General features: G+C 36.1%; 1 protein-coding gene across 1 annotated transcript in view; it reads right to left on the bottom strand.

Annotated features, from left to right (window-relative positions):
• SETD2 (SET domain containing 2, histone lysine methyltransferase) overlaps positions 1 to 14,532 on the bottom strand; it is a gene marked incomplete at both ends in the record, with an annotated part of 89,228 nt that overhangs the window by 30,462 nt on the left and 44,234 nt on the right. The window lies entirely within an intron of this gene.

Genomic DNA, 14,532 nt, shown 5'->3' with positions numbered 1-14,532 from the left:
AAACAAAACATAACACTGAACTGTGAATCAGGTGAACTGGGTTCTGAGACTAACACTGTCCTCAAAGGGGCTAAAAAAGAATCTGGTTCCCCATTATACCTAATGTACTTATCATCCTATTTTATTTCTTTGGTATCTAGAGATTGCTCTTAACTTTTAAAAAATACTCATACACATTTAAGCTATGTAGGGCTAAGACTGTCTTATTTTCTGCTGTATATTTAACACAAAGAATAGTACCTGGCACACACTCAATACTTATTTATCTGTGAAATGGGTCAAGAATTTCATTTCTTGACACATTTCTAATTTGTAGAAATCAACCACACCGTGCCACTGTAAACTCAAAGTACTATACATACACCAGGCTTTTTATCACTAACCCAATACATACCAACATAGTGTTTCATTCCTGGTTAAAAATGTTGTTTATAGGTCTTATGCATTACCACAAGCATTATGTATTTCATCAAAGTCATACAAGTAAGTGTGCCTCTGAAGAATTTTAGACTCTGTTCAGTGCTTACAGACTTCGTTAATCACTCCTCTTCAGTCAGAGGCTCAAAAGCAACCTTCAAATACTGAATCACTGATAAACTCATGAGGTACCAATGCACCCAATATCCCTCTATAAAAGTGTATAATCATATGTGGTCATGTTTTTAATTTGTGGATAAAAGAAAACATGAGTTCTATGATGGCTAGTTGTGGAAATCTATGATGGCTATTTGTGGAAATCTTGGTTATTTGTGGAAATCAAGTACTTGGATAGCAAGTGTGCTAAAAGCACATAGTAAGCACCTCCTATATTTTAGACACTGGAAATATAGTCCCTATTGCCAATGAGTACATAGACTAACAATAATAAAGGTTGACATTTTTTATTGTGTGTCACTGTATCTTAACTGTAATCTCATATACTCTTCTACCATTAAGAGAGGTACTAGTACTATGTCAATGTTCTTACAAAGCAGGCTCAAAGAAGCAATTGTCCCCAGGTCACAGTGACACAATGAGTTTGATGTTGGACCTAGGATCCAATTCTAGATATGTCTCAGCCCAACACACACTCTTAAGCACTACCACTATTACCTTATAAGCACCCAAGAGAAAGTGAACATATACATATTATCTTATGATATATAAAATGATGGGAGAAATTTAACAGTGATACTAAAACTGGTTTTGACCTTATGAGAAAGGATTTGTAAAAACACCCTACTAGCAGTAGACACTTGAGTTGTCTTGAAGAATGATTACGAGTTGGACATACATAAAGTAGAAAGTATAAACATGGTAAGTTGAACACTCATTCATTCCAACTCCACCCTGAAATCTTATAAAATGACAATCATTATCCAATTTTTATAATAGTGACACTTTGGCTGAGGAAGACAATAACCCATTAGACAAGGATAGATGCTAATGTTAAGTGAGAAGAGATGTTTATGTGAGAATACATTTTTAACAGTTAATGTTTCCACTTATTTAAGCAATTCTGTACTTGTGAAAATTAAAATAGGTGTGTGTGTATATATATATATATGTATGTGTGTATTATATTTAGTTAGATGTGAGAAGTTTTTCTAAGGTAATTTAATAAATCCAAAAAAGATTGGAGGAAGATTGGTGGGGGGGGACCTACCATCTTCCCAGGATTTTCAGTCATTTATGAGGTTTTAAGGTTAGGGTAAATACACCAAAAAATTATCTGAATTTATTTAAAAATGAAAATTTAGGGGCCTCCCAGGTGGCACAAGGGTTAAGACGCAGCCTATGAAGCTATCCGCAGCCACTGCAGCATGAGTTCGATTCCCAGGCAGCCAGGGAGCAAATCACATGGCGCAGCAGACCTCTCCTGACTCGCCTGCTACTCCCCTCAGCGGTGTACTTTGCTCAATCTGCCTGTTCTATTCCCCACTCTGTCTCTGGTGAATCCTCCCCCCCCAAACACCCCTACCCCCCACACACACCTCTGGCCTGTGCCTCAGCTCTTGTATGCATAAATAAATCTTATTAAAAAAATGAAAATTTATAGACAATCTAGAGAAACAAAATGAAAAAATTTAAGCTCATATAGTTCTCGCTGAAATCATACAACTAATAGACAAATCACCTTGGCAAATACATGGTTAAATTAGTTCTGCCAGTCACCCAGGCTAAAGACATTAGGGCATGTACTTTTGTGTAGTATCAGATTGTTAGAAAACCTGATTCACAAGTTTAGATTCACAAGTTTATACAGTAGTGCAGAGGTCAGTAAACTGTACCAAATTTGACCTGCAGCCTGATTCCTTAAGTACCCCTGCCCCTTCAACTTCAATTAAGAATGCTGTTTTACCATTTTTTTGAAAAGATTTATTTATTTATGCATACAAGAACTGGGGTATAAGCCAGAGGTGTGGGGCGTGAGAGGATTCACCAGAGGTGTGAGGAGTGAGAGGTTTCTGGGGAGCAGAACAGGCAGATCTACTGAAATACACTGCTGAGGGGAGCAGTGGCCGAGTCAAGAGAGGTCTGCTGCGCCATGTGGGTAGCTCCCTGCCAGGGGATCGGCTGCAGACTACTTCATAGGTTGTGTCTTAACCCCCTGCACCACCAGGTGGCCCCCCTTTTACATTTTTAAAGGGAAGAGAACAAGGGAGAGAAGAGAGGAAAGTGGGTAGGAGGACATCAAAACTTCAGTCATATTTTAAATTTATTTTAATATTTACTACCTGGCCTTTAATAAAAACTGCTAATCATGAATCTTGAGAATAATAAAACATCTCTGGATAATATATATAACCCATCATAGAACTTTATTCACAATTCTATATAAATTAGTATAGAGTAAAAGTCCATTTTTTCAATCAACAACAAAATTTTAAGAATGAATATACATATTCATATCTATATCTCAACGTCTATGGCATTGTATCACCCCAAGGCCCAGCAATTATAAAAAAAAAAAAAAAAAAAAGAGGGCAAATACTGATTTACAATCTAGCACCTTTTCCCTCAGCATAAATTCTATGAAAAACTTTCAGTGGTAATGGTTCTATACCATTAAGCTTCCCTTAAAAGAGGGATAACTGTTTAACTCCTATCATTAGATCCCTCTAAAGTTTTAGGTCTTTGATCTTATCTCATAAATTACATTATAAATAGTGGGGGGGGGGGCCTCGAGGGGAGAGAATCTCCCTTAGGTCAGAGAGGTCTTGGGATCTAATCACACACAAAACAAAACCTTGGAAAATAATATACATGTCTGGAAGTTTCATAAAATCACACATGAGAGGGTCAGAGGAAGGGATATAGAGAATAATTTATTCTTTTAAATACTTGTAGAGACAATTGGGTTCCCAAAAAATGAAAGGTAATAAGACCAAATTTCAGTTTTCAGTCACTCAGAAAAATGAGCAAAAGATAGGATGCAATCTTAAAATAAAAATAAAATAATAAATACAAATGTAAAGTTACTCAATTTAACTTATGAGAAATGCAAATTAAAACTACAATAATATTCCATTTTTGTCTACCAGCCTGACCAACATAAAGTTAGAAAATACTCATACTGACCAGGGTGTACTGAAATAGGCACTCTCATGTACACTGCCAATGAGAGTTAAATGGTATAACTATGAGGAGTAACTTGCTAGTATTTATCAAAACTACAAATAACAGACTATGATTCAGATATACTACTTCTAATAATGTATTCAACATGTATATTATTATTTTTCTTTTTTTTGCTGTGACTTAGATAAAAGTTACTAGCTGCTAAGTCAACAGTCACCTAAAAGGGACTGATTGATACGATTAACAGAAGACTGATTATAGCACATCTACATAATAGAATACTATACAATGCTGCCATCTTTATTAAAAATAAAATGTATACATAATATGCACAAATCCCTGGAAGGCTATACAAGAAACTAGTTGTACTGGTTGCCCCCAATACATAACATGGAACAGAGTGAGGAGGGAAGTTTCACTGTATGCTTGAATTTCATATTACGTGCAGTAATGGCCTGTATTAAAACCTAAAAGAAAAAGTAAAAAAAAAGGCAACACGTCTCAGAAGAAGTCCGAGACCCAGTGCCAAAACACTTTACGTGTTATGATGGTAGTTGTGGTAAAGAACACCACCTAGGGTCTATTGAAGTCTTAGGCAAAGGTTTAAGGAACCTATCAACTCCCAAGGCAACTCTAAATTCTGCTCTTCTGCAAGTGCCTACCTCAAAAACCCTACTTAATTCACTGTCATTCAGTTTAAACTTGTTCCTTTATCTCCGTTTTCTAGTCTAACCCATTTTGATTCAATTCAAAGAATTTGCCTTAGCTAAGTAATAAAGCACAACAGAACAGGTGAAACAAGTTCTTGCTTACAAGGCTACTCTAGCTCTGTAGTAAATGTACAGTAAACAAGTATTTTCATGCTGGTAGGTAATCACTGAAGAATAACTGGACGTCTTGATGATTAAATGCTTCTCCAATTTCAGATTTGTTTTCTAGGCAAATTAACTCCAAATCTAAGATTTTACCTTATATGCTTTTAAAATTTACTCCCTCTAATTTTTCTAATTAAAACTTAAAAATCACCACAACCCAGTGAAAAAGGAACCCTCAAACTGCTGGTAGGAATGTAAACTGACCCAGCCACTATGGAAAGCTGTGTAGAGATTCCTCAAAACACCATAAATGGACTACCATATGACCCAATGTGTCCACTCCCAGGAATCTACCCAAAGGACACAAAAGCACTAATTAAAAAGGAAATCTGCACTTCTATGTTTACTGCAGCACTATTTACAATAGCTAAGATATGGAAACAACCCCAATGCCCCAAAACAGATGAACGGATCAAGTTGTGATGTATATATACACAATGGAATACTATTCAGTGATCAAAAAAGATAAACCCATTTGCAGCAACATGGAGCTGGAAGGAACTATGCTAAGTGAAACAAGTCAGGGGAAAAAGATAAATATTGGATGGTTTCACGTATATGTGGAATATAGAAAACCCAAAGTGTCAGGAAAAATAAAAGACAAAACTGGGCCTCCCTGGTGGCACAACGGGTTAGGACACAGCCTGTGAAGCTGTCTATAGCCTCTGCAACGTGAGTTCGATCCCCAGTCAGCCAGGGAGCAACCCACAAGGTGCAGCAGACCTCTCCAGATTCACCCGCTGCTCCCCTCAGCAGTGTACTTCAGTTGATCTGCCTGTTCAGTTCCCCACTCTGTCTCTGGTCAATCTTCTCACCCCCCGCATCTTTGGCCTGTACCCCGCTCTTGTACACATAAATAAAGACATCTTAAAAAAAAAAAAAAAGACAAAACTTTCAAGTAGCCATAGGCCTGAGGCATAGAGCAGAGGAGGGGGAGGTAAGAGCATGGGTACTATGGTGATGGGGTAACTTACAGGGAATACATTGGAGGGGAGAAATCAAATACTATCCAAAAATTAACAAAAATGTAAGAAAATAGATCATTTAAAAAAAAAATCACAATCCTTCAGTGACTTCATTGAATCACATGTTGTACTAGTCAACCCAAAGCTGTAGTAAGAGTAGGAGCCCTCCTTCTGTATAAATTCAGTCAAAAAACTCTTTTATTGACCACTGTTCATTCCTTTCCCAACTCATATCCCTATTTGAGAAGCAGCTTATATTTATGGAGTTCAATCGTGGACCACAGGTTGAAAGTCTTTGTAGCATTCAGGAACAAAACACTAAAATAGTAATTTCTATGGTTTCAGAATGAATCTGAACTTACAATAGTTTCTAAATCAGAAGTGGACTAAGAAAAATCTGAAAAGGATTCAACAAAGACACATAATTTCATGGATTATTTAGCAAAGATGTAGAAATCACTACTTGTTGCACAAGAAAAAGGAGCGAAAAGAATAGTGTTTAAATCAGAAGACCTGAGCTAATGTTCAGCTCACTTAAAAGCTAAGTCACAACCTAATGGGCCTGTTTCCATTTTACATCTGATAAAAATACCATCACTTACTTCAAAGGGTTGTAAAAATTACACGACACCCATTCAAATAGTTTCTGGCCACCTATCAAATAAAACATACACACTACAGATTGAAGCAGCTATGTGTACCATGGAAAAGACAGACCCCTCTTCACTTCTTCATTCAAACACTTATGTTTGGTTAAGAAATGGTTCCTGCCCTTAAAGATCTCATGGTCCAATGAGGGAAAATAAGCATCTAAGCAAGTTACTTTAGTAATCTATTAACATTACTATGATTGTATATAAGTAGAGAAAAGGACAAAGTATCTTAAGGGATCAACTACAACTTTAAATAAAGGAACTTTAAAAAAAAATCAAAGAAAGGGTATCTCAAGGAAAGAGAACAGCATGAATAATACATGGGACAATGAACAATACACATAACTTGTGTTGTGACTCATGCACTCATTGTGTAAGAGAAATTTGGGGGCAAGAAGGTTAGACAGATGGAAGCATTTCCTAAAACATGCAGTTAAGAATTTGTTCTTTGAGTAACAGGGGTCTCTATGATGCTATTAGAGATTCCCATTGATTACATCTGTTTTCCAAAATACTGAATGTGTGTGTTTATATATCTATGAACATCAGCAGCACAGTCCACTGGTGGGTCAAAATGGTTTTAGGTGAGACTACATATGTAAATGAGAGCCAAAGTATACCATGGCATGCAAACCACCTTAAGAAAAGTGAATTTAATTTTAACAGTGTAAAGACAGGGAGCAAGGGGCCTCCCTGGTGGCGCAGGGGTTAATGACATAGGTTGGCAGCCACTACAGCATAAGTTTGATCCCTGGCCAGGGAACTAACCCACAAGGCACAGCAGACTTCTCCTGGCTTGCCAGCTGCTCCCTTCAACAGCATATTTCAGTAGATCCACCTGTTCTACTCCCCACTCTAATCCTCTCACCTCCCCCACCTCCAGTTCTTGCATACATAAATAAACAAATCTTTAAAAGATAGGGAGAAGAAAAACAGGAAGCTGTTGCAACAGTCAAAGCAAGAAATGAGGAGCCTGTAATTAAAATGGCAAAGAGAAAATAATGTGACCCATTTAACACACAGGATATAAGAAACATCAGTATGCCAAGAAATAAACCATTTTAAGGTAGGAAGAGAAATAGTGAGATGCATAGAAGGAAACTCAAAAGATTCAGAAGAGGAAGTGGTATCAGATTAACATAACACAAGAGAAATGGCAAAACTCAAGTGCATTCTATGCATAAATGCGTTCATTCATAAACATACAAAACTATACATATAAATGTATTTCTTTTTTTACAGTTTGCTGACAGGTTCTACAAGCAGTGCTCCAGTAGCAATGACTTTGTCTGGAATCCAGATCTTGGTTTCTAAAATATATTTTCCCACAGCAAGGAATCAGAGCTTCTTGGAGAAATGGATGATTCCTAGGCTGGGTAAGGGAAAGTACAAGGGGAGTGTGGAACAACACATTGTACCAGGTTAGAAAATATATAAAGATATGTCAAAATCACACAGAAGGCACCTTCAAGAGTTTCCTACTGGCCATAAAAGGGTTTCAGTGCCAAGTTAAAAATGAATTAATTAAAATTTATTGAATAAAACAATCCATTATGTCTAAATGGTACAAATCAATGAATAAAGAACTAATTGGGAGAGCAGGGAAAGCTCTTACTTACAAAAGAATGCCAAACAATAACCACAGAAGTAAAAGGAATGATGGAGCAGAAAATCACTATTTGGCAACAATCATAGATGTGATTCAGGCAAATCACTGGATGTTGATACTAATGGACAACTGATGAAAAACATTAATATTTACTTATTTGCAAAGGTGTTCTTGGTGATATTTTTTAAGTATAAAGGGAAAAACAGCAACTTTACATTGGAGAAACCTAGTAGACAATCACCTTAACTAAGTGATCAAAGATGATAAATGCCAGTATTGGAACAAATCAACACCATGTGAAGAAAAACTACTGTAATATTCCTAACCAAAAAAGTATAACCTGAATCCAAACAAAAAGCAAGCTTCAGATAAGCCCAAATGAGGAATATTCTTCAAAAACTCAAAAATGTGTCTTCTTTATAAAAGACAAAGAAAGAAGAACTATTTGAGATTACAACATTACAACTCAGTATAATGTTTGAACTCAGAGTCTAGATCAGAAAAAAAAAAAATTTGTTGTTACTCTAGAGGCCACCATATGCACAACTGGCAAAATGTGAATGAAGTCTGATTAGTGGTGTGTTACTGTAATTTGCTGGTTTTGATGAGTATGTTGGAGTCATATAGAAGAATTTTTGTGAAAAACACTGAAATGAGAGGGTATCATATCTGTAATTTACTCTTAAAACATTAAAAACTTAAGAGAAAAAAAGGCAAATCTGGTAAAATAACACGGAAGACCGAAGAATTTAGAAAAAGTTTAGCTTTTTTCCCTACTTTTACAACTAGAATACATATTACACATATAATATTCTTGCTGTTTTATATATCTGAAATTATATCAGAATTAAAAGATAAGAATATTAAGTAAAATCAATATATTTTTATTATAGTTATAGACTAAGTTATACTATGTACTTTAAAAGTTTAAGTTTCCAACTAACTTGATCACAGTCTTGAGGAATGAACAATATCCCAGAAAGGTCTTTTCTAGCCCAGTAAGCCCATACTGCATAACCTTTCTCCCTTCTCAGACAATTTTACATCAAATCACTTAAAGTAACTTTGCCTAGGCAGAGTCAAGACTTACAAAAATCAACTTCATTGGCGACAGTAACATGATCATTATATAATAGACATTATATAATAGACATTATATAATCATTATATAATAGACATTATATAATGGAAAACAATTATATAGGAAAACAATTGAAAGTTTATTAAGAATAAAGTCTCAGGCCACTACCTGTCACCGTGCACAAAAATCAACTCAAAATGGATAAAAGACCTGGACATAAGACCTGCAACCATAAAATACATAGAAGAAAATATAGGTAAAACACTATAAGGCATACATCGCAATAACATCTTTAAAGACTCATCACCCAAAGCAAAGAAAGTCAAGGAAAAGATAAACACCTGGAATCACATCAAACTGAAAAGCTTCTGCACAGCAAAAGAGACATTAACCAAAACAGAGACACCCCAATGATTGGGAAAAAATCACTGCACTCCAGTCAACTGATAAGGGATTGATCACAATGATATACAAAAAACTCACATACTCAACAAAAACAAAATAAACAATCCAGTCAAGAAATGGGCAGAAGAACTTAAAACACATTTCTCCAAAGAGGAAATGCAAATGGCCAACAGGCATATGAAAAAAAGTTCAATATCCCTTATCATCAGCGAAATGCAAATCAAAACCACATTGAGATACCACCTTACACCAGTGAGAATGGCACACATCAAAAAAACAGGCAACAATAAATGTTGGAGAGGATGTGGTGAAAAAGGAACTCTCCTGCACTACTGGTGGGAGTGCAAACTGGTCCAACCACTATGGAAGCTGTCTGGAGGTTCCTCAGTCTGCTAAAGATGGAGCGACCATACAACCCGGCAATTCCACTCCTAGGGATCTACCCAAAGAACACAAAAACATTGAATCAAAAGACCACCTATACCCCTATGTATATTGCAGCACTATTTACGATAGGTAAAACCTGGAAACAACCCAAATGCCCAAAAACAGATGACTGGATCAAGAAGATGTGGCATATATACACAATGAAATATTATTCAGCAATCCAAAAAGATAAACTCATGCCATTCGCAGCGACGTGGATGGAACTAGAAGGAATTATGCTCAGTGAAATAAGCCAGAAGGAAAAATAAAAATATCGGATGGTTTCACTTATAGCAGGAATATAGGGAAACCAAATAAGACGTCAGTGTAAAAAAATAATAACAGCACAAAACACAACAAAGCAAAAACGGACGATTATAAATCAGAGACAGACTGCAGGGGAGGAGGAGGAAGAGGGACCAGAGGGAGGGAGGGAGAAGCACAGGGGACTGAGGTGATGGTGCACAGGTGCATTGGTGAAGGAAACTCTATTGGGACTACACCTGAGGGGGTGGGGGAAAGCAAATACTGTTTAAAAATGAACAATGATGTAAAAAATAAAAAAAAAATTAATATAAAAAAATTTTTAAAGTGAAAATGCACCTATTTTACTCAAAAAAAAAATAAATAAATAAAGTGTCAGAGCCTCCTTGGTGGCGCAAGGGGTTATGATGCAAACTATGAGGCAATCCACAGCCACTGCAACATGAGTTCAATCCCCGACCAGGGAGCTACCCACATGGCACAGCAGATCTCTCCTGACTCATCACTGGTCCCCTCAGCAGTGTATTTCAGTGATTCTGCCTGTCTGGTCCCCACTCTGTCTCTGGTGAATCCTGTCACCCTCCCCACACCTCTGGCCTGTACCTCAGTTCTTGCATGCATAAATAAATCTTTGGGGAAAAAAAAAAGAATCAAGTGTCAGACTGACCTCATTTAAAATCAGAATGTTTAGAGTAGCAAGATTCTGCACTTTATCATTTAGATTAGGTACTGGCAAACATATTCCATAAAGGACAAGACAGCAAATGTATTAGGTTTAGATGGTCATTCAGACTCTGAAACAATTACTTAATTCTACCACTTCACTGTATGCAGCCTTGACAATATGTAAGCAACAAGTATGGCTGTGTTCCCAAAAATACCTTTTATTTACAAAACAACAATGGGGCAGATTTGGCCAACCTCTGATTTAATGAAGTATTTACAAATGATAACAAAATGAAGAACTACTAGTAAGTTTAGAATATATAGTAAAAGGTTGCCTTTTATGAAGTGAGACATTTAAAAAATTTTCTTTTCAATGTAGCAGCATCTAAAACAGCATTCTTTGGGGGTAATTCTAAATTTTAAAGGAAAAGGTAGTGATATTACCCTTATGAATATAGAATGATCTCTACTAAGAGTTTTTAAATTACGTAAATCCAGGACACATAATTTCATTTTGATATGCTGCTTAGCAGATTTCACATACAATATTAGTTACAGACCAAAATCCTAAGAGAGATTCAAAACTTTGTAGCTGAATAACTATATTTTATTTAATAGTCTGTAGAGTTTAATGGTTAACTCTAAGAATATAACATTTGTTGAATTAAAGATAGTATCTTGAGAGAAAGATGAAAAAGAGTAAGAATGGTTATTAAGAAGAGTCCAATTTATCACGTTTGACATTTTCCCTAAATCTTCTAATCCAGGTGCCTAGACTTTGTTATAGAGATGTATGTCGTATAACTTAAGTGTTCACAAGAGAAGCTCTGGAATCACTAGCCACTACAATCTCTTGGGTTGTCTGAAACTGTCAAATTCACAGGAACCTTACCTCTTTCTCATGATCCAAATGAAAGATTTTCCAGTCAAGTTATATTTAATAACAACTTATAACCAGCTGTTTTATCATGTGAAGTCTAGGCTATATTTTCAGCATGGGGGTGATGTACACCAATTTCTTTTGCAAACAGAAACATATGCACATGTCCCTGCTGAAAATGTAGCCCAGTAAATTTACATGTGTAAGTGAATACATGTTCATGTGTAGCAATGTTCTACTTGAAGTTTCTAGTTGAGATCTATTTTAAGAGTCAAATGTGTACGCCTTGAAGAATCAAGGCAATGGTCCTGTGTATAGAGGTATAGAAAAAGTAGCTCACTTAATCTTTTCTCGCCAGGAGTCGGGATTTTCCCAGAACGACATCCATTGTCGTCAATGGACGCACCAAAATAACGCCGGCACCAGTGAGTTAACCACCTCTGTCCTCTTTTCACCTATTATATTTTTCATGCATCATCCAACTTCCCAACCATCTTCCTGTTTCTTCACAGAATGCACTCTAGGTTCTTGTTTTTCTTCAGCACGAAGTTGAAAATGGAGTTGAGAAAAGGAGACACATGGTCAGCTGGTGATGTTAACAAGCTCCTTGCTGCCCTGAGAAGCTAGATGGAAATGGTTCAAGTTACAAGGGGGATCATCATCAGATCTGGGAGGACAAAGAGTAATTCATGAAGCTTCATTCCCTTCCCTCCCACCCTCTTTCATAAACTGATGATCCCTATTAGTCTGCCTTCAGTGCAAAATCAAAATTAAGGAATCTGAAGCAACTTCGTTCAGTTCTTCAGTCCATCCAGTGTGTAGGAAGGCCCAGTGGAACACACATCCAGCAATGTTACAGTGGCCCCAGAAGGTCAGGGAAGCTTGGAGTGGCTAACATATCCACAATCTTAAGTCAATACTTTTTAGTATGATCTTGAAATTAACATCAGCAACTAACACAGTACTTGGCAAAAGGTATAACAAAGGTTGGCTGAGAAAGACATTTTCTTTTCTGCCAAAGTCTACTTGAACTCTGTAGGTGGAAGTCAGACAGAAGTAGTTAACTCTTTCAATGCCGGGATAATATGGAAATATGTAATCACATCAAGTCAATGTGTTTCTCTAAAATTGGCTCAAATTATGGGTTCCTGGTTTCAGATTTCTGGTTAGAAGTTAAAGTTGTTTTTTTTTTTTTTAAAGGACAACCATGGTTGGCGTTTTGAAATTAGATTCAAGTAAATGCTAATTAGAATGACAGATGAATTACGAACCCCATCCCAAATATGTAACAAAACATCACAATTCAGTAAAGACATTTATTAGCAACGCAATTCTAGATGGATAATGATTCCAGAGCAAATTAAAGCTTGAAGAAGGAAGATTTTATTTAATGGCTTCCTTGATGCTAACAATCAGGATAAGTCCAAAGTACGCAGGTTAAGAAGAATATATTTTAAGTACAAGTAAAATTTTAAACATCAAGTCAACTGTTTCAATCTTTCACATAGGAGTGGGGAGCATAACAAGAGGGGGAAGAAAGAATTTTGTAGAACTCAAAAATGTGTGTCTAGAGTTTGAGTTTAAGTTACCAGTTATATCTAATTGGGTTAAGGATATCCCAGAGAGTAACTCATAACATTACAATAACAACCTACCAAACCGAGAAATAAAATTATTTTTCTCAGATTTTAAAACAGGTTTTTAAGAAATTATAAATATGTCACATTTTTAAAAATTATGTCAACCAAAGACTTCACAGACAAAAAAGAACTACTGATTCTACAACCGCACTCTAAAATTATGTCTGGAAGGCCTTTTCAATGTCCATCTGTGTACTTGTCTCCATTTCCACCTACCTTACAAAGCCAGACACAGTACAGGCTCTACTAGTAGTCTCCAAACACAAAAGGGACTTCTTATTGAGATTCCTGTGCCCTCACAAAGTAGGCCTTAATTAAAGGTCCACTCAAGTGACTATCCAGCGTCTCTTTAATTAATTGTAATTCTGATTCCTGCAGTTCATATGTTGGTCATAAGCAGATTTATTACAAGTCCTTCTATATTTATAAAAAGGTTAGATTTCAAAAGGCTTAATCAGCAATGAAAGAGTAGCAAGAGTAAGCTGAAATGGATAAATAAGAGCTGAAACCACACCATACTTAAAGAAGGGTCTCAACCAGCAAACTAAGAGTCCTGAAAATAAGCACAAAGCACAACCAACCAAATACTCATTTTGCTCAAATGTAAAGCCAGTTCCAAGTCAGTCAAATGGGCAGAATCTAATGGGGTGGGCTTTGCAGTTTAATTGGGGATAGAGAGGACTCAGATGTTCGCCCTGCTGCAAATAAGTCTTTATTGCTGGCTTATTTGGTTATTTCAACTCTGGCAGAAGAGGACCAGAAAAAACAGAAACTAGGAAGTAACCTGTTCCCACAGGGTCCTCAAGACCTGGATCCCAGATCCAGACCATTTACAATCAAAATGTACCACATCTCTCCTAGGCTCATCCTGCTATTCACTTCTGTGTTTATCCAAGACCCAGACTGAGTTTTCTAGTTTCCTGTACATTTTTGCAACATTCTTTAACAAGAGATTATGTATGTATTGGCTAGTATAAGGTTTCCAGACCTATTTTCCTCTTGAGAACATATTTTGTCCAAAGAAATAGGCACTTAAACTCAGGTCTATTTCAGAAGCAACAGTGGAACTGAACACAACTACTCCATATAAAATTGTTTTACTGGAATAGAAATTTATGACCAATCATTTTTGATTGGTCATAAAGCAGTTGCTGTATTACCTTGGATTTCTAAATTAATTATTTTAATTAATTTCTAGCTAATCCAATAAATTTCCAATTGATTTAAACCTTTTTTTCTTAAGTAGAATCTTATGAGATTTGAAATTTAGGGTTTTAAATTTAAATTTTCAACTTAAAATTTCAAATTTTCAAACACATATACTACAAACAAAACATGTATGCAGTAACACACTTGTTAAAGGATTTTTCTTTTTGTTTTTAAATGTGAAGAGCACTTGAATAATTGAATTCATTGTTGTGATACACTTTTCTAAATGAGGAAAAAGGGGACACTTATGTACTAGTTTGGCTGATTTATCTCTTGCCAAGGTTTAAAAGATGTTTGA

This window comes from Talpa europaea, assembly GCF_964194135.1.
Source record: "Talpa europaea genome assembly, chromosome: 11".
Lineage (NCBI taxonomy): Eukaryota > Metazoa > Chordata > Mammalia > Eulipotyphla > Talpidae > Talpa > Talpa europaea.
This window is presented reverse-complemented; position numbering and strand designations above follow the sequence as displayed.